The sequence below is a fragment of the Ambystoma mexicanum genome, chromosome 6q (assembly GCF_040938575.1).
Source record: "Ambystoma mexicanum isolate Mex_15411 chromosome 6q, UKY_AmexF1_1, whole genome shotgun sequence".
Lineage (NCBI taxonomy): Eukaryota > Metazoa > Chordata > Amphibia > Caudata > Ambystomatidae > Ambystoma > Ambystoma mexicanum.
In genome coordinates, this window is record NC_090937.1 from 432,872,221 (window position 1) to 432,893,470 (window position 21,250).

At 47.8% G+C, this 21,250-nt stretch overlaps 1 protein-coding gene and 1 non-coding gene across 7 annotated transcripts in view; both read left to right on the forward strand.

Moving 5' to 3' along the window:
• LINGO2 (leucine rich repeat and Ig domain containing 2) overlaps positions 1–21,250 on the forward strand; it is a 5,916,036-nt gene that overhangs the window by 5,158,772 nt on the left and 736,014 nt on the right. The window lies entirely within an intron of this gene.
• On the forward strand, positions 8,989–9,091 carry LOC138517109 (U6 spliceosomal RNA). The gene has a single exon (XR_011282382.1). It is a non-coding gene; the product is annotated as a U6 spliceosomal RNA (small nuclear RNA).

Genomic DNA, 21,250 nt, shown 5'->3' on the forward strand with positions numbered 1-21,250 from the left:
ACCAGGTCCTCTCTCGGGTCAGTCTTCAACGATTTCGGCAGCCTTCGGATCGGTCGAAGCAAATGCAACAGCAAGTCTTCTTCTTCCAGCTGGACGTCGAGGATCAGCAGTTCCAGTTACTCTTAGAGTGGAGACTCAGCTCCAGAACGCTTTTGAACGCTTCTGAACGTTCCCTGAACCTTCTGAACAGTGGTGAGAGGTCCCCAGATATACTATTCTGTCTCTCATCCACACTGCTGGCACACACTCAGCAGCCAATCATACAGAAGGTCATTCATGCAGTCAGCCAGCCAATCAGGCACACAGTGCATTCAGGCCACACTCCTCCCTTTCAGACACTCACAACAAGGAATGTGGATTGGGACAAGTACCCAGCCATTCAACACTACACACTGCATTCAGGCCAGTTTCGGGCAGGGCTGTCTCAGTCTTTGTCTCTCATGCCAGAAACCAGACAACCACAACAAGGAGTGTATATTGGTCACACACTCCATTCACCCAGGTCCCACCCACAGGAGGTACCCACAACATACAGTCAATGGGAAGGCTCCAGTCAGTCTAGCTGGGCCTTCACAACAACACCATATAGGGAACTTCCACCCAACAGCCAGTCAGGGGGAAGGGACAGAGTCAGGGCTTCCCAGGACTTTGGGAAAACAAGGTAACAGGCAATAGAAAGCAAGAGGCCACAGGGGCCATCTTATTTCCTGTCAGGAATCAACTGATCCCAATGGCAGGGCCTGGGTATCCCAAAATGGAGGACACCCAGAGCACCTGTCAAATTCAGCATGGAGCTGCCACCAGCCCATACCCTGCTCTGTGGGCCACCCACAGGTGCCCAAAAACATACACTAGGGGCACAGGGTTGTACCCCTACCCATGGGTGCCATAAGGGTATCCCATGGGTCTGTTCACCAAACCAAAAGAGAGAGCTGCACTGCCAGGAGTCCCACATGGACTCCTGGGCAGAAAACACGACAGAACACACGATAAAAAGCAGTAAAGGACAAGGATTCAGAGGCCCTGTCCCTCTGATGCATTTCCAGCATCACAGTCGCCCCCCCCAGACTGAGGTGGAGGGTGTCTAATCTCCCACGGGATAGACACCCTCATCCAGACGGTCAACATACCTTCTGGAAAGGCCATCTGCATTATCGTGACTCTTCCCTGGCCTGTGCTCCATGGTGAAGTCTAGCCCTTGCAGGCTAATGGACCACCTGAGCAATTTCGGATTCTCACCCTTCATCTGCATAAGCCACTTCAGGGGCTTATGATCTGTTTGGACCTTGAAGGTAGACCACGTAAGGTAGGGCCTAAAACGCCTAAGGCTCCAAACTATGCTAAAACACTCCTTTTCAACAGTAGCCCACCTAAGTTCTCTACCCTTGAGTTGTCTACTGATGAATATGATAGGATGTTCTCTCCCTTTGTCATCTAACTGGGACAAGACAGCTCCAATTCCGGTGTCGCAGGCATCCGTCTGGACGATAAAGGGTCGGCTGTAGTGAGGCGCACACAACACCGGTGCCCTAAACAGACTTTCTTTCAAGCCATCAAAGGCCCTCTGACAGTCTTCGGTCCAATTAACCTTCCTAGGCTGTTTGGGTGAAGTTAGAGCTGTCAGGGGTGCAGCTATGGTTCCATAGTCTGCCATGAAATTGCGATAGTACCCAGTGAGGCCCAAAAAGGCTCTCACCTGGGTTTGAGTAGTGGGAGTCTCCCAGTTCTGTACATCCTGTACTTTACTGGAGAGAGGTTGGATTTGACCCCCTCCTACCTCATCACCAAGATAGGTAACTTTCCCCTGAGCTATCTGGCACTTGGTGGCCTTGATAGTGAGGTTAGCCCTTTTCAAGGCCTGCAACACCTTATCCAGATGTGTCAAATGCTCTTCCCAGGTGGAACTATAGACGGCAATGTCGTCTAAGTAAGCCACACAAAAGGCTTCCAGCCCACTGAGCGCATGGTTGACCTATCTCTGGAAGGTGGCAGGGGCATTCTTCAACCCAAAAGGTTGAAGAATGCCCCTAAACTGCCTCTAAACTGGTAGAGTCCCTCAGGTGTTGAGAAGGCCGTCTTTTCCTGGGCATGGTCCGTCAGAGCTATTTGCCAATAGCCTGAGGTAAGGTCAAAGGTGCTCACAAATTTGGCAGCACCTATGGTGTCCACGAGCTCATCAGCCCTGGGCAATGGGTGCGCGTCAGTTTTGGTGACGGCATTGACTCCTCGGTAGTCCACAGAGAACCTCCAATCCTTGGTACCCGCCTGGGAACTTGCCTTGGGGACAAGGACCACTGGACTGGACCAGGGACTGGTTGAGGGTTCAATAACACCCAGATCCAACATCTTGGCGACCTCAGCCTGGATGTGGTTCTTGACGGTATCTGACATACGGTAGCACCTGCTTTTGACAGGCACACTGTCACCAGTGTCAATTTCATGCCTACACCACGGTGTGAGGCCTGGCGTCAGTGAAAACAGAGAGGCATACTGTTGGAGCAAAGCCCTGCAGGCCCTCTGTTGCTCTGTTGTCAAATCCGGAGAGAGATGTACTCCCTCCACTGAGCCATCCTGAGGGTTGCTATGCAGCAAATCAGGAAGGGGCTCACTCTCATCCTCTTCTTGCCCTGAAGCTAGCAAGAGACATGAGACTTCTGCTCGCCGGTGGAAAGGCTTGAGCCTGTTGACATGGAATATCTGAGGGGCTACCCCAGAGGCTCCCATGTCAACCAGATAATTGACTTCGCCCATCTTGGAGATGATCCTGAAGGGTCCAGTCCACTTGTCTGCCAAAGCTCTAGGCTTGGTAGGCTCCATCACAAGGATTTCCTGTCCCGGAGTCCAATCCACTTGTGAGGCTTTAAGGTCATGCCAGTACTTATTCAATTCCTGGCTGGCCTTGAGATTTGCTGTTGCCTGACCCATCATCTGTGTCATCCTCCGTCTGAGGCCTAACACATAGTCCCCCACTTGCTTGGCGGGACCTGGAGGGGTGGCTTCCAAGCCTTCTCTGATCAAGGCGAGGGGCCCCCTCACGGGATGTCCAAAGAGTAACTCAAAGGGGCTGAAACCAACACCCTCTTGAGGTACCTCTCTGTAAGCAAACAGCAGGCATGGCAGGAGGAGATCCCATTTCCTCCTTAGGGGTTCTTCCAAAGCCCCTAGCATGCCCTTGAGAGTTTTATTAAATCTCTCAACTAGACCATTGGTCTGGGGGTGGTAAGAGGTGGAGAACTTGTAGGTTACCCAGCACTCTTTCCACATGGTTTTCATGTAACTAGACATGAAGTTGGATCCTCTGTCAGAGACAACCTCCTTGGGGAATCCAACACGGGTGAAAATGCCCAGGAGAGCCCTGGCAACCCCCTTGGCAGTAACAGTCCGAAGGGGTATTGCCTCAGGGTACCTGGTGGCATGATCTACCAAGACCAGGATGAACCGATGTCCACCTGAAGTGGGAGGGTCAAGGGGACCGACGATGTCGATGCCCACCCTCTCAAATGGTGTGCCAACCACTGGCAATGGCTGCAGTGGGGCAATGACCCTGCCTCCAGTCTTGCCAGACAACTGACAAGTTGGGCAGGTCCTGCAGTGGGACTCCACCTCTACTCCCATCCGTGGCCAGTAGAAATGGGCAGAGAGCCTCTGCTTAGTCTTCTTGGTCCCAAGATGACCAGCCAAGGGCACCTCATGCGCCAACTGCAGTAGGAAGGGCCTGTAAACCTGGGGTACCACCAACCTCTTGAGGGCACCAGGTTCAGGCTTAGGGGGCTCACTAACAAGGAGCTCACCCTCCCAATAAATCCGGAATGTCCTAGGCACTTCTCCTTGTGCCTGGGACAGGGCCTGTTTCCTCAGTCCCTCGAGAGAGTGGCACTCTCTCTGTCCCTTACAGAAGTCTGCCCGGGAGGGTCCCCCTTCAGCTAACAAGCATTGAAGGTCGGGATGATCCTCTGGGTTGAGAACCTCTCCCACAGGAGAGTCTTCTGTCTCTTCTCCCACAGGAGTTGAGTTTGGGTTTTCCACTGGACCCAGCAAGTCCGGAGCATGGACCCCAATGGGTGCTGTCGGAACAGCAGGAAGAGAAGGTGTTCCCTCCACAGAGGTGGCCTTCTTGGTCTTCCTTCTTCTCGCCTTAGGCCTCGCCTTTGGCTCGGGTACCTGACTCACAGCCAGACCCGGTGTCACCTGTGACCTAGTGACTGCAGCGGCAGTCATGGGAAGACCATCCGAGATCAACCCCAACTCTACTAGATCATTTCTTAACAGAATGTTAGCAGGGACATTGAAGCTTTGCTGTCTTGTCTCCAATCATGAGTGTGACTAAGGCTACAGGCGATAATTTGGGAGGCCCACCAGCTAACCTGGTGGTTCTCAGAGGAGCATCTACATAGTCCCCTGGCTTGAGCAGGGTCCTGTCCACCACTGTCATGCTTGCCCCAGTGTCTCTCAAACCAGTAGAAGGCTGGCCATTCAAGAGGACACTTCTCAAAAACCTACGGGTGTTCTGTGGGATAGTCGCCAGTACTTCTGCATACTGGTCCCAGGCCCCAAGGGACATTAAGGAAATCTCTACCGGAGCACCAAATGTGATCCCGGTAGAGGAGGGGAGGACAGTGGCCTCCACCTCAGACACAGGGTAAGGATAGGTCAGGCTGGCAGCCTGTACTCCAAGTGCCTTACCTTTACACTTGGAGTCACCCCTTTTTTGATCCAGAGCCCCACAGTCCCAACAAGTGCCGGGAGTGCGGGGTACGGTACTGGAACCACCGGGAGCCTGCTTTGCAGCAGGTGGACCACTACTCTTATTCCCACCCACAGATGACTTATCCCCACTAGATTTTTGGGTCTTGGGAGAGGAAGGTTTAGGTTTACCCGACTGTAACTGCTTGTGGGACTCCTCAGCTTTCAGAGAGGCCCCCTTTTCTTTGTCCTTGTCCTTCCCACTGGAGTCCTTAGGGGACACCCGGTGGGAGACCCACTTGTCAGCCAACCTAGCCAGCTTAAAGGGGTCCAAAATGTTCTGGTCAGCCACATACTGACGCAGCTCTGGTGAACAGGCTTCAGAAAAATGCTCAAAAAACAAGAGGTGGGACAATTCAACAAAAGTCTTAACCTTGTATCCATCGATCCACCCCATCATGTTCATGTGCGCAGCACTCACCCAGTCAACCCAAGACACATTCTCTCTTTTCTTAAAATCCCTGAACCTTCTAAGGTATTGGGTAGGTGTCTTGCCAAACTTGGCAATCAAAGCAGACTTCAAACACTCATACTGACCCCTTTCTTCCACACTCAGCTTCAGAATACAGTCATATCCAGTTTGAGGCACTCTACTTAACAAACACTTAGCCCAATCTCTTTTATCAACATCATGAATCGCACAAGCCATTTCAAACGCTTCAATCCATTGGAGGATATCTGAACCCTCCACAAATACACCAACCAAATCTTTCATAAACTTGGTGGCTGGGGACCTGACACTCTCACTGGTTTTAGCTGAAGTCTCCACTCTAGCTTTCTCTAGTTGGATTCTCTGACATTCAGTGTCCTGGCTCTTGAGTTCAAGGTCCTTATTTCTGAGTTCAAGATCCCTATTCTTGAGCTCCACTTGTTGAGCCAACTCCTCTTTCTTAAGTTCAGCATCTATTTGCAACTTGCGGTATTCAAAGGCCAATTTCATCCTTAATAACTCAAGCTCCAAGGAATTGCTGGGGTTTGGAACAGAGGCAGCAGGAATGGCGGCATTCCCAGAAACAGATTCAGCAGAAACCCCAGGGGCAGAGTCTTCATTGGTTGCATTCCCCCCCTCATCAAGAGTTTCACCATCAGTCTGGTAGTCCACCAGGGCAGCTATCAGCTCAGCCCTAAACTTATCCACAAAGTCTAACTCCCTGGCTTCACAAGCACTCTGGAGAGCCTCCAAGCTCATTCGAGTCAATTTGCCATTTGCAATAGACTCCATTGTTTGTAATGCAGTTATCTTGTACACAACTAAACCTTAATGTAATAAAGTGCAGATATCCTTTGTAAGCGGCACGGTTATACACTGATTCTTAAAACCATAAGCATCCCACCGCTGCCACCAGCTGTAAAGGACCGGTGGGGGGTGTCTGTACTTCTGCTCTCTATATGGTAGAAGAGTGGCACAGAGGATCCCAGCCAAGAATCTCTAGTACGGTAGCAATGGTCGAGCAATCAAGGCCTAGCTTCTCAGGAGGTGATGCAGGCTGGTTCTTAAGTACAGTGTAGTCCCCAAGCCCCCACAAAGGAATGTCCGCACACTGTATTGGTTAGAACACAGTCTTTATATAATCAATATTCAAGGTTATGTACACTTATCATAATAACTCACTTTGTACTTAGGAAAATCAACAATGGCAAATATGAACAATTCTAAAGTGTTACCACCCTTTGTATTAGATCTCATTAAAGTGCATCAACAATACTGTAACAATGTCACACAGATCAATAGAGTGAAACCAGCAATAGAGAGAGGAGAGAAAATAAGATGGTTGAGCAATAGGCAGAATACTGGCCCCTACCACTAGACACAGTTCTGTGTCGAGATCCCCCCACCTGGGCAACCTGTAAAAATAAAGATATAGCACAAGCCCAGTCCATATATTGTTCTGCAAGTTCTTATTCCCTCCTATAATGTTTTTACCCCCCCCAATGTACCTGGTGAAGTCGAGTTCCTCGAAGAGGCGTCGACAGATCCTTCTTGAGCGACCCCCTTTGAAGCGGGAGTCACGGATCGTCGAGAGGCGTCGAGAAGCGTCGAGGAACTCAGCGTTCGGCGACGGGGAATCGACGGCCCTTCTTGATTGCCTTCCCTTTCAAGCGGGAGACACGGGGCGTCGAACGTCCGTTGACAAACAGGGTAGAACGGCGTCGATGAGGCGGCAGCTTCGTCCGAGCGGTACTCGTCGGCGTCGGAGCGTCGGCGTCCTGCAAGGCGGAGGCGTGCGGGGCACCTCGGTGACAATAGTTCTGGACCGCAAAGATTGTGGAGACAGAGGCCCAGTAAGGGCGTCGAGTCGTTCGAGTCTTTGTGGTCTTCGGGTGGCGGGAAACCCACCGGCAGGTTTCTCCTCGGCGCGTTTGTCGTCCACGACTTTCTCCGGCAGGATAAAGCGGTCGACGGTGCGGACGAGGGAGTCCTTCGATTCGGATGTTCTTAGGCAAAGGAGCGGGTGGCTCCGGTCGTCGGCGGCACGGCGTCAAGTGGTTCCCACGGCTGGGCAACACAACTTCGACGGGCCTCCAGCGGTTACACAAACCTGCGAACCCTGGTCGACGGCAATGGACTTCGACGGCGGCGATGTCCGGGTGCTTCACTTAGATCTCCTTGGCGGTCCCGTCTCGGGTCGGCAGCCTTTCGAGGGTCTGTCTTCCAGGGCGCTTCGGCGAAGATGGAGCAGTGCTCGATGGTCCCTCGGAGCACGGGAAGAGGGCGCCTTACCAGGTCCTCTCTCGGGTCAGTCTTCGACGATTTCGGCAGCCTTCGGATCGGTCGAAGCAAATGCAACAGCAAGTCTTCTTCTTCCAGCTGGACGTCGAGGATCAGCAGTTCCAGTTACTCTTAGAGTGGAGACTCAGCTCCAGAACGCTTCTGAACGCTTCTGAACGTTCCCTGAACCTTCTGAACAGTGGTGAGAGGTCCCCAGATATACTATTCTGTCTCTCATCCACACTGCTGGCACACACTCAGCAGCCAATCATACAGAAGGGCATTCATGCAGTCAGCCAGCCAATCAGGCACACAGTGCATTCAGGCCACACCCCTCCCTTTCAGACACTCACAACAAGGAATGTGGATTGGGACAAGTACCCAGCCATTCAACACTACACACTGCATTCAGGCCAGTTTCGGGCAGGGCTGTCTCAGTCTTTGTCTCTCATGCCAGAAACCAGACAACCACAACAAGGAGTGTATATTGGTCACACACTCCATTCACCCAGGTCCCACCCACAGGAGGTACCCACAACATACAGTCACTGGGAAGGCTCCAGTCAGTCTAGCTGGGCCTTCACAACAACACCATATATGGAACTTCCACCCAACAGCCAGTCAGGGGGAAGGGACAGAGTCAGGGCTTCCCAGGACTTTGGGAAAACAAGGTAACAGGCAATAGAAAGCAAGAGGCCACAGGGGCCATCTTGTTTCCTGTCAGGAATCAACTGATCCCAATGGCAGGGCCTGGGTATCCCAAAATGGAGGACACCCAGAGCACCTGTCAAATTCAGCATGGAGCTGCCACCAGCCCATACCCTGCTCTGTGGGCCACCCACAGGTGCCCAAAAACATACACTAGGGGCACAGGGTTGTACCCCTACCCATGGGTGCCATAAGGGTATCCCATGGGTCTGTTCACCAAACCAAAAGAGAGAGCTGCACTGCCAGGAGTCCCACATGGACTCCTGGGCAGAAAACACGACAGAACACACGATAAAAAGCAGTAAAGGACAAGGATTCAGAGGCCCTGTCCCTCTGATGCATTTCCAGCATCACAAATCTCTTGTAGAAGAGGGTGGAGCCGCTGTAGGCTGGATGTTGCTCTGTCAGCCACACCCAGCCGCACCCCGGCAAGCGATCTTCCCGGCGGTTTGCGCTATATTCTGTGGCGGTTTTGAAGCTTACCGCCACAGTGCTAAAATGCTTGGAGGGTCTCCTCAAGGTGGAAGCAAAACGTGGTGTATTAAGTGGGGGGGTGCAGCTTATCACATGCACCTACGACGGAGCGCCCATACGCACGTCTATCATAGTGCGGTGGCCATCTTGAAATGCTCTTCTTCTTAGGTTTGTAAGTCAAATTAATATGATCTCAATTTAATGGCAATTCATTATAATAGTTGTATATATCTATACAGTTGGTCTATGTGTTTTTTATAAAGCATTAAACACTTTTACTTCCAAGTCAGCACTTAGCCCTTTATGAGATTAACCATTTAGGGAAATGACTGTAAATTATAATATGATTAACCTCGACTCGGCATTGCATATACTCAAATTGGAACGATACAGAGAAGATTAGCATGGCCCCTGCGCGAGGAAAACACACAAATTCGTGAAGTGAAAAAAGAAAAGAAAATATGATTAGTCTAAAAAACTTCGCTAAAAAATGTTTAATAGGGAATTGGTGTTATTCATGTGATATTGTAATTCCTATAAATGCTGGTTTTTATCTATTAGAATAATGGTGTGCATGTTTTATATGAGTTTGACTACTAACAAAGTGATATTGTAATACATTTAATTTTGGTTTTTCATTGTTTGGATAATCATATATAGGTATTTCTTTTAGTGGTGATGCGCATGGTATCTAAATGTTTATTGGATTATTATGAAGAAATGTTTGATTTCTGTTTATTATCTAATTCTCTTGTTGTCTTGTATATTTTATGTGTGTTGTTTATGGTTAAATGTGATTAACCAATTCACAATAAAAGAAAAATCAAATCAAATAAAAGACTTCCCACCTTACCATTGGTCTGGGCTATCCCAGGAGGATAGCTCAGCGGCAATGTGCTCGCCTTGGAAGCAAGAAAACACGAAGCAACACAGGTTCGATCCCCGGGTCCGCGCTTAGAAACCTCTGGGTATTTATGCGTGTTATGAATACGCAACTAAAACAAACAACTACACAACTAAAACAAACAATTCCTGTAACAGTGCCTCGATTCCTGTGGGCTGGCTGTGTGAGCACTTTAAAAATGCAAATAAATAAATAAACCTGTAAAATGGAGGTTCTATTCAACAACAATACCACTCCTGCTCCTTTGTCATTGTTCAATCATGGAAACTACAAGGAGACATTTCTATGTTGAAGCATTTTTTCGAGTAAAATGTGCTTCCTGCAATGCTACCACCGCAACCTGTTCCTTCTTTAAGGAGCTGAGAACCTGAACTCTTTTGTTTGGTTAATTCAGAGCTATCATGTTTAGTAACCAAATCTAGGTCCCAACTATAGGGTCCCAGAATGCTCACATTAGTAGCGATCCCAAGTCTGAGCACTTTCTGGATTTTATGGAGTAGAAATCATGTAGCCCCCCATAAACACTCCTCCTAGCGACATTACTATCCATTTGAAAAATACCTATTAATCTACCAACTGTTCAGAGACTGCCTGTTTCCTGGTTCTCAAATTGTTATTCTTGATCTGCTTAGATTGGATGTCCTCCTCTGTTTTCTTGTAATCTGCCTTGGTACATTCTCTGCGGAATGTCTCATCTTCTCTGACACTAACAAGAGCTCTGATTGAGGAGTAAATTGAGTATTTGATTTTGATTTTATCACTCCCTCTAGTGGATTTAGGTCTAAGCAGATTCTCACAACCAAACCGAACTTTAAACCAAACACGTAAGTCCATGTGTTAATTCCATCATGATGGGTCTGTACTGTGCTGTCCAAACCCCCAATCCCTTTTAGGTAGCGTGCTGTGGACAAGATGTTTTTTTTTGTAAGATAATCATGGTGCTTCACTACACTATCCTGTGGTGTGTCCTTTTTGTCCATCCATCATAGGCCAATTCTAGGCACCCAATCTATGGTAATGTTGTGGGTGCTTCACCTTGCAGCACCTGGCAAAAAAAGGCCTTGGGCACCTCATGACGTCATTGAGCTCAGATAGTTCTTTTAGAAACTGGACCTGTACTTTCATCTTTCTTGTGCTTTTTTCCAGATCTACTGTCAGTTGGATTCACGCCAATGCACCTCAGTATTCGTACATCCCATTTGCTAACTGCAGGGTCCTAGATTATTGCATTGCAACTGCATTTTCTACAAGGTCGACTCTGTTTCCAAAAACCTTAACTGCCTTCTTATGTTTGCCACAGCAGGCATGGGATAAGACTTTAAGTTGGAAATGTCCAATTTAAACATGTCTTGTATCTCATCCCTCATGCCATGCATAGTTTGCATTAGGAGTTCTACCCTTAGTGCTGAACGTTCTGGGTGCCCTGCTGCAGTCCCAGGGGTACCTGATGCTGGAGCATCCATCTGTTCAGGAGGAACCAACTTCTTAGCCTGGTACAGAAAATCTCCCAGTCCTACTCTTTTTGTTGTTTCTATGTTCGAGTCATGAGAACATCAAGCAGAATCCCAGATCAGGCCCACTCTGCTTTAGTAAATCTGTTAATGTAGCAGAAGATTTGTATCTCAGATAAATCTGCAAAAAGATGGCCTAAACCTGCCGAGCTATCTTCAGAATACAGTACTCTAGGGTGTCACCAGTCCAAATCTCGGACCTTCTGATCTCTCAGATGTAGTTATGTCTCAGAGGGTCAGGATAGGGTTTTAAAAAAAAAGGAGCCATTTACCTCCATCCGTGCTATAGCAGGTTCCAGGTGAGCTTTTGAGGAGGGTGGTAGTTTCAGAAGTTGGCAACATGGTGTCTTCCTCAGCTCATCTTATCACCCAAGCACTTGTCACTGCCAGATAGGAGTCCACCGCGCCTTTCACTGCTCATGTCTCACGACCACCATCTTGGAACACTGCTTCTGAGTTTGATTGCCTGAATCCCTTGCTCTCCTTTAACTGCAGCACATCAAAGGCACTGTATCATGCTCCTGGGGCCCCAGAGGATCTCCCTCCCTACTGGGTGATCACAACCCTCCGTTAAAGCAGACGCCCATAATGCAGGTGGTTAGCGTGTATTCAGAGCATGTCCGCTCAATCTGCTATCTTGGCTGCAACGCCATCTTTGTTGGCTTTAGCACTGGCATCATTGTAATATCTGACCATGAAATAGCAACAGCTGGACCTGTTATAGCAGTGCCTGGCAAATGTCTATATTTTCCTTATTTATACACAAGACAAAAACAGTTGGGCTTCAGTGAAAAGAACATAGATAAGACAATGGCTGAAGGCTGACTTATTTAAGAATTTTTCATTACACCAGTGGCAATTAAGTCAGCCATTAACCTCCAGCAAACTAATTTGACATAATACTGGTAAGAGTTGTGTTACTGCTTGATAGCGGAAGCACAAAGAGATGGCAGGAAGATGTGTTTTCGGTGAAGAGCGGCCGGTAGCTTAAGCTCCACCTATAAATTGAAACTAAAAACAAAAACAACCTTACTCAGGCATCTCCAAAGCCGCGCTTTACTTCTAAAGACCATTTTCCTTGTTGATGAAGTTATGGTCATCCACCAGGAAAACAGACTTATAAATATGCAGGAGGAATTCAGGGATCATTAAGTAAGATTAGTTTCTTCTCCATTAAAAGGAGCCCTTAACACCTCAGTCTGACATGTAAGAGCACCACCCACACAAAAAAAGGCCCGGCACCTCTGATAATACTGCCACAGTGAAGCTTTTCTATGTCGCTGAACACGTGAATGGGACATTTTTTAAAAGAAAGCGCAATCAAGGTAAGGGTGTCTGGGCTTAAAGTTGAGAAGAGGAAACACTCCAAACCCAAATGTAAGGTTTTTCTTATGGAGATGGGGGCAGGAAAGCCTATGAAAGAGGGATGAACCATACACACTCCATCGGGAAGAGAGCGGGTCCCGGAATCCATGTAAGCGTGTTGGGAGTGATCGACGCATCTCCTAATCTTCATTAGCGGGAGATGATCGTACAATCAGGACCGCGCGTGCCTCCATTGAGGGAACCTGCACGTGTCTGCATTGAGGAGAATTGCGTGTGCCTCCATTGAGGGGACCTGAACGTGTCTCCATTGAGGGGACCTACGCGCGTCTCCATTGAGGAGACCTTCTGCACCGGTCAGCCGTTGATTCTACAAGCCTTCAACGGGAAATGAGTACCACATTGTGGGTGATAATAATTGCTATTATTATGAAACCTATTTCCACGTGCATTGAAACGACTCCCCAGTGAGATGATGCGACAAGGAACACTAAATATTTGTATACTGTAATCTTTACTGGAAAATGTTGCTGCTTTAAAGATCCTGTTAACGACGCTGCTCTGCTCCACATGTCCATGCTCAGACCATGAAAGAAATAGGAGTTGCCTTCCTACTCCACAAGCATTGCATCTGTCCCTTTTTTGACAGTACAAGTGTATCCCTGCTCCCTTACTGTATGCGCTTGAGTAAAGTGCACGCAGAATGCCCTACATAATTACCAGCACGGTAGGCACGCGCTGAAACTGATGGGTGCGTACTATCCCTCTCAGACCTGTCATCAGAGAATATAAAAATTCTATTATTTCCATTTTCTTTCATCCATTTTCAGCCGCACTGCTATCTTCTCTTTTCAATTTTCTTCTCCCTAGTAAAGCGCTCTGCGTCGCGCCCCGCTGTGCACGGAGGAAGTGCTAGATTTACTGTATTTAAGGCATGGGAGGCGCAGGCTCTCATGGAGATGAAGACAACAAAAATGAGATCTGATTGCATTTCCCTTTGTTGTTTTTTTTATTTTTTCATTTTATTTTTTTCACCTTTGGATAGATACGATTGCTTTTCACTCATGATTTGCCGGGAAGGACCGGAGGCTCCGAAAGAGAAACGCGTATAATGTTTGAGTTAAATTGCTTGCAGTGGATAGAGGGTGAAATGTGGCGGGCACAGCGAGGGGGCATGATTAGAACTATCGATGCAGGATTCGAGCCTGTGGACGTGGAGTGGACTTGAAAGCTGTCCTGCTTGAATTGTAGGAGCCCGTTGCTAGCAACGCTGCAGCAAGCATAAATCTGCCCGCTGCAATCAGGGCGAACAGTAGGGGAAATTACATCTACTCACAGCGCCTTTCAGAGCCTGGGCCGCAGCCGCGCAGCCTACTGCGCTGCGCAAAGTTACACAGGAGGTTGCATCATCTTTCCTTGAGTACCATATTTTTATTGGCCATAACCTCTTACAAAGATTGCATTATTATCCCCTTCTGGACTGTGCATGTGACGCCTGGGGTGATTTTAGGAAATCTTGCAATGGGGCAATTGCAATTAGCAATAGGGCAACAATGGCTGTAGTGCAAAAAAAAAAAATCTTCAATGCACTTTTGCAAGAGGGCAATGTTTGCACTAGTTATAGATCCTCATTTATAAAAGTGTTTTTCAATGGGAAAATCTAGCCTGGTGAAAAAATGCATGGAAAAAATGGGCCTAATTCATAGAAGAGTTAGCGCAGTGCAAAATGTCTTTGCACTGCCAACAAACACTTTGAACAGGCCCTGATTCACAGAGCGGTGCAAAGTGGGTTATTTGCAGAGCAAAGTCACTTTGCACTGCAAAAGTACTCTTTGCACCACGCTAAATGGGCAGTGTAAAGTAACTTTGATCCACAAAAATAAATGTTGCACTGCTCTGTGAATTAGGGCCTGTTCAACCTTTTTGTTGGCAGTGCAAATTCACTTTGCACTGCGCTAACTCTTCTATGAATTAGGCCCAATATGTTCTGTGCACTAGATCCATTTTAGCCCTGGTGCTAATTGCACTTTCACTGGTGCAAAGTGTCTGTTATGCTGCCCCGAATGTATTTTGATAGTAAATGTACAGATAATATAACGGTATTGCCAATAACCTCTATTGGTTGTTTTAGTCTGAGCGCCTCAATCTATGAATGTGCCAACTCAAACATGGAAGTAAGTCAAAACATAAGGAATGTTGGCATGAACTACGGAGTGTCCGCAAATATGAGGCTAACCCAGGCGGCCAGAGGCTGATGTGGCATGTTGTGTCATGGTCGTGGCGGTATGCAGAATCCTGTGGTATAGTGGGGTCTAATGCGTTACCCAGGGGCTTGAGGTCTGTGGTGCTCACTGGGAAGGCAATGTTATTGGTGCTCCAGCTGAGCCCAGAGGTTATTACATTTGCCGTGGATATGCCTGGAGGGTGTCCTGGCTGCAGATTGGTCTATCTTCCCTTGAGACGCATACTAATGAAGGAACGGTCAACAACAGCTGGTCCTTTGATCGGAACGTCCTGGTTGGCTGGTAGCTACAGATTTTATGCATTCTGCTCCCGGTTTATAGGTGGGTGGCCCAGAAATACCTCAAGCGATCGCTGAGAGTGCCAAGAAACCATGCAGGTGGCATAAGAACCTTTAACATTACATAACATAACAAGAGCCCCAACTGCTAGCAGAGTTTCTCAGAAAGAGAAGGTTGGGCGGAATGGAGAACCACAGAAGTGACCTTTTAGTCCCAGTCACCCAGGTGCCACCGATGATGGCTCTCCCTCGTGATTTTGGACGAACAAATGCATAGAGCTATGAAGATACATTTGTCACCCATTCTTCTTACCATTCAAAAGCAGAAGGGCCTGACGTTCCTTCAGATCCTGTGGTGGAATATCAACTCCAGCTGCCGCCCTTCATCTGCACCACTGAATGGGTTGGGGGACACCCTGCCCAACAGCGCACATGCAGCAACTGTGGGGCATGGGTGGCAGAGAGGTTGCAATGTGCTTTTCCAGCCCTGCGCCAGCAGCTCTCACCCTTCCTGTCCCTCCATAGGCCTGAAGACATCCTAAGGTTCCATGCTGCCCATCTGTGGCAGACGAAGGAAAGATAGGGCAAAGATGCCCATCTCCTGGGGGTGACATGGGGAATGCAAAGGATCCCCACCCCCATTCTCTTGGCGGCCAAGAATAGGCAGAATGACAGTGTTCCCTCGGGCGTGCATGCATGCATGGTATGTATGATGGGGTACTCCTGCACCCATGTGGGTGACTTACCTCGGACTGAAAATGTCCAGATGACCAAGAACAAGGATCTCCATAGAATTCCTCTTGCACTGCTAGCTCTGCATATGTGTCAAGTATTGGCTAGGTTCATGTGGGCTACCACTATGGGGGCTGCTAGACATCCTACATACAATTAGGTAAACATGCAGGAACAACAGGCAAGTCTCGATATTAGCATTGTAGGCGCTCTACAGTTATGTTGCCAATTAAGTAGGGGAATGAGCAAAGACTAAATTGTCTTAGTGGTTCTTCACTCCTCTCAAAGTTGCTGTTTTTTTTTTTTTGTTTTTGTAATGTTCTTCCTACAAACAATTGAAACATGATGGTTTGTCTATTAAGCAAAACAAAAGAGGTGATGGCTGGGAGGTTTAGAATTAATCTTAACCTCTGCCATTGCTCTGGGCAACCCTTCAGACCATCGTTCTTCACCTGCCAAGCCATTTACAAAAGTGAAAGATCATATGGAAATCAGACTTGGTCCCACCCAAAAAGGAGCCATCCATCCTGAACTGCTAGGTCACATCCTTGCTGCAGGAGACCACAAGCATCCCCAACCATGTGTTGACCTCATTGGGTGTCATCAGTGAGAAGTAGCTTGGTATCTAGGCCCAGCAGGTACGGGATCCACGTCTGGGCATACCCGTCCCACTCGGGGTGACTGTGCAAAACACAAGAGGTGATGCGTGGAATGTTTAAAATTAATCTTAACCTCTGGCATTGCTCTGGGAAACCCTCAAAACCATTGTTCTTCGGCTGCCAAGCCATTTACAAAAGGGGAAAGACCTTATGCAAATTAGAGTTGGTCCCACCTCAAAATGGGAAGTCCAGTCCAAACTGCTATGTCACATCCCTTCTGCACAAGACCACAAGCATCGCCGTGCTTGTTTCGACCTTATTGGGCGTCATCAGTGACGAATAACTAGGGTCTCTAGGCCCAGTAGGCAACTGACCCACATCTTGGCATAGTCAATGGTAGCAAAACAAAAGAGGTGATGTCTGGAAGGTTTGGAATTAAAATGAACCTCTGGCCATCTATTAAGCAAGACATGGCAAGTGCTGGAGGGATGCCATGGCAAGTGCTGGAGGGATGCGATGGCAAGTGCTGGAGGGATGCTGCTTTGTTAATGTATGTACTGATTGCATAAAATGTGACTCAATGCATTTCGCTATTTATAGGCTCAGATATACAATATCTCAGTGCTACCGTGATCACATCCTTTAATGTGACCTATCATTCAAAATGCTCACCGAAGAAGGAAACTCAGAGCATCAGCAATCTCGCGGTTAATACAGCGGAGAGGGCAAACTATCACGCCTCGCGCGTCCAGGCCTGAAATGTACTGTAAATCTTGCAAGGCGTTGCTGTGTCACCTTGAATTGATTGCAATCCGTACAGTTTTGAAACCTCGATAGCCAAATATAGCGTGCTGCTAGCACCTGCAGCACTTCTCAAAGAACACATGTCAATAATCGATAAATTACCATGTTAAACGATGATGTATTTACGGGCTAAATTCGATGCATAAGGCCATCCACAGTCGGCGCAGAAAAGATTACTCTGCGGCGTGGCGCTCACTGAGCGGTGCACGGTGCCGACGCCGCCCCGCCCACCTATAAAGATGGATGTGCAAGATGATATTGATTTCACCACCTGTGCAAATCCTCAGAAAAAGAGAGTGCACGACCAGGGAATGGATGCAAGCACTTCCGCTGCCACACACCTGGGTCTGACACACCACATACCAGCCCCTGCATGCCAATAAACCAGGGTGGAGGGCAGGGTCCTTGACGAGGGGTGTTGCCGCCGCCGCATGCAGACTGACTAGGAACGAGGACTGTGGTTCAATGTTACATTGTTTCTGCTGATTGCTTCCTACTTTCTGTAATTTGATTTTCCCTTGCTGGGTTTCTGCAGATTCACTTGACTATATTCGAGCAGGATTATTTGTGTAGAAAGAGCAGCATGTTCAAATAAATCACCTTCGTGTTGCCATTTCAGATCTTAAATTGCAAAAGAAGAGGGAGGGAACATGTTCTCTTTCTCATCTCATTTGCCTGATTTAGGTTTGCAGAGGCAATTTACCCACTGATGTCAAGAGAGCCTATCTCAGGCTGAGGCCCTCCACTCTATTTCTGAGTTGTCTCAAATATAAAAATGCACAGAACAAGATTCCAAATAATAGAGATTCTGCGCTATGTGCAATTTGTCCTTGCTACCATGTATAAATGCCGTCCATTCCCAGTGCATTTTAGAACTACCCTGTGAATATGGTCCCCCCTGCCACCCTCGCCGCCCCCCCTGCACTCAGTGCCTATGATTACCATTCCCTCAAGAGTGGATCCAGTCATCAGATGTCAGGGGTTAACAGCAGACATGAGGCAAGCGCGCAAAGGCCCAGGTTGCGGCGTCACACGTGTATCCACGTCACGCCATGTCCTGACTCCACCCAGTTGCCGGTGCTCCAGGGAATTTGCAGTCGCTGCACATCCCAACACAATGACATGACCATGCGGGTAGGCGTCCTTTCGCCTCCCGCAGACTCCCTAGGACTGAATGAGCACAGATCGAACCGCAGCGGTGGCCCTAATGTGGTTAGGTTGAGATTTCATTTTTACTATACCAATATAATTGTTTATAGCCGATCAATACAAATTGGATGAATAAACTGTGCACCCCTTTTAATGGCATCTCCACACTTTTCAGTACAACGCTTGACTGCTGAATTGTCCCATTTTAGGAGCCTCATAGACCAGGCTGCCATTGTATGTTATGCGGATTACCAGAAGCGGGTGCTTTGCCATTTGTATCATAAAGGAAGTGTGGATATCCATTAGCTTTGTTCACAAAATGTGTATTATGATGTTTAAGAGAATATCAAACGTACACAGAGCCAAAATGAGGACTCGCTTCATTACTAGCATTAGGGTGATGGGAGCCATTGGCAGTAGTTAGCTGGGGGATAATTGGTGCTACCAAAATGCTCATCAATGGATATTGCCTCTCAATTGTCCAGAGACAGCCTCTCCTTAAGTGTGAATGTTGCGTAGCAGATAATGTATGCATTAGGCCAATGTAGCTCATGCCAAGCTATGTTGCATTCATGATCTGAGATAGAATATATAGTACATTTTTATTACACGCATTAGGGATATGTTCATGCATATCCGAGGATGATGGATCAAACCGGACCCAGCTCATGTTTACTTCAAGTGGAGCAATTCAGATGCACTAATTCACAAGGAAATACTATTTCAATGTATTCTCCCATAAAGGTCTCTCAATATTATATACTTGCTCCTTGTCTCTATGCCCTGCAGAAGACTTAAGGTCCCAGTTAACCCTCTGAATCCTGCATGAGCGACAAGTGAGCTTGCTTCATCTGGATCAAATCAACTTCCGGGGCACCAGTAGTCCAGGGATAAATATCGGTTTCTAAACCATCAATCAGCCCCACACCTCTAGTACACCAGAAGGGATCTGAACGGATTGGAAACACAAGCAAATTATAAACCTCCTTGTCCAATTCTGGTAACATAGACGGAATGGCAGGCTTATCTCTGAAAGTTTGTGGATGACTGGTGAGTTGCAACACAGCGAAAATACAATTGTTACCCAAAGATAAAAGGGAGTGCCCAGTCAGGTTGTATACAAATATCTACTGTATTATTTTCACAACAGACAGTTCTAGCACACTATGAATTAGAACCTAACCTGTAAAGTAATGCAAAGAAAAGACAATTTTAAAGAAGGAAAAGGGATACTGACAGGAGGTTAGTCGGTATAGTAAATGATCGCAATAGTTCAATGTTACTTGGTTTCAGCACAAAGGGAGCAATGCTTTGTAAAATGTCACTAGGGACCTTCATAAAAGTACCATGGTGTCAGAACCACAATGTACCTTGTACCTGTAGGTGTTCTTGGTCCTCGACAGAGTCGAGTCAATTTCAGGGCATCTTGCAGCTTCTGTGCCAGAGTTCAAGACGGGAGACAGCTGCGGGTATCAGGCAGCAGGCAGTTCGGGGAGTGAGGCTGGATGGACAGCTGCAAGTTGGCCTACACGGCGGCTCAGGGTCAGGAATCATTGTCTCAATGCAGGTCAGCAGTCTGAAGCACTGGCCTAAGCATCTCAGACGCCTTTAATGACTGCGACAAACAAGAGTCAGTGGTGCAGTTGGTTGCAGCTTGAGGGGAGCAACCGGCTCAAAAATGTCCTTTAATGCGGACGTGGGTAGATGCTCGTCAATGCAGTCTCATAGCTTCTTCACTGGGCTTGTGTCGTCCTTTAAGGCTGATGGCCCAAAGCTGAGGAGTGTGTTGCAGGCAGCTACCTTGTCCTTGGTTCGGTCCAGCTACTCTCTTGTACTTCTCACTCAGGAAGCTTGCTGCAGAGCGTAGCAGGGCACGCTATATGCTGGCTAGGTACTGGTTCTTAAGCTGCTGGAGGGTTCTCTGGATTCAGAATCTCCCTCTGTTCCCCGGGAGATGTTTTGGGGAGGGTTCTTGTTTCCTTCTTTGGAGGTCCTGGTTTTCCTTTATTGGTGGAAGATTTAAGACAGACTGACTGTACCTTCAGCCAGAGCCAACTGATGAGTTCTTCTTACCACTCCCTGCAAAGTCTTAAGATGATCTGCCAAAGGAGGGAGTCAGCCCTCCTTTACCGCCAAATGGACCACAGACATTGGTGTAAGCTAAGCCTACCTTAATGAACCAATCCTGGGACCCCACCATCAATCTCGGTATGTGTTAGGTCATAAACAGAGTGCTTTGCAAAAGAAATGTTAAAGGGTTGAAAAACTGTAATACTAAGTCCCACCCATCTTCCTGTATGTTGTGAATCGAAGGGTCCCTCTGGTTAATGGACCGCTCTGTGGTTCCTGAATCAAATGGCAGGTCTCCCTTGAAGCTACAGCAATACCAGTGTTTCTGGCTCCATCAAACCACCTATTTGTACCTTCTGAATGGGGTACCCCTGAGGGGACGACTATTGTAAAGACGCAGTCCCAGATATGACATTTCACTGTCAATTGATACTGAGGGTGGGAGCTGGCATCATGTTGACATAGTTGCACATGAAAGGTTGTTGGGGTTGCCTGTCTCCTTTGTTAGGCTTTGCAGCCAGGCCCCATACCGGCCTGTTTGTAGTACGCTCTATTGGTATGTTAATTATTTTAATCACTGCCACCAGTTGCATGGATCAACAAAAGGACACAACAAATCCATGGGGCCTTTGCTAGTTAATCAGGTTGGCCATGGCAGGGGGAAGGTTTAATCCTCCCCCTTCTGGAGATGCATTGTGTACTCCACCTGTCAGATTCCAACTAAATATGATTGGGCAGGGGCTGCACCTGTAGGTTGTGTCCACCCAGAGTACACGTTTCTATGCATATGTTGTGCAGTTAGCATAGGACAATGTGTGTTATTAAATTACCACATTTTCCGGAGGTTGATCTACCATCATTGAATTTCATTTAAAATTTCAAAAAAAGCATAGGGCTTGCGCACACCCACTGTGCGGATGGTCCAATTCCTCACAGTGGCTTTCTACAATTGTATTGTAATGTGCATGTGTCCACCATTCATTCGCTATGCATGTACACTGC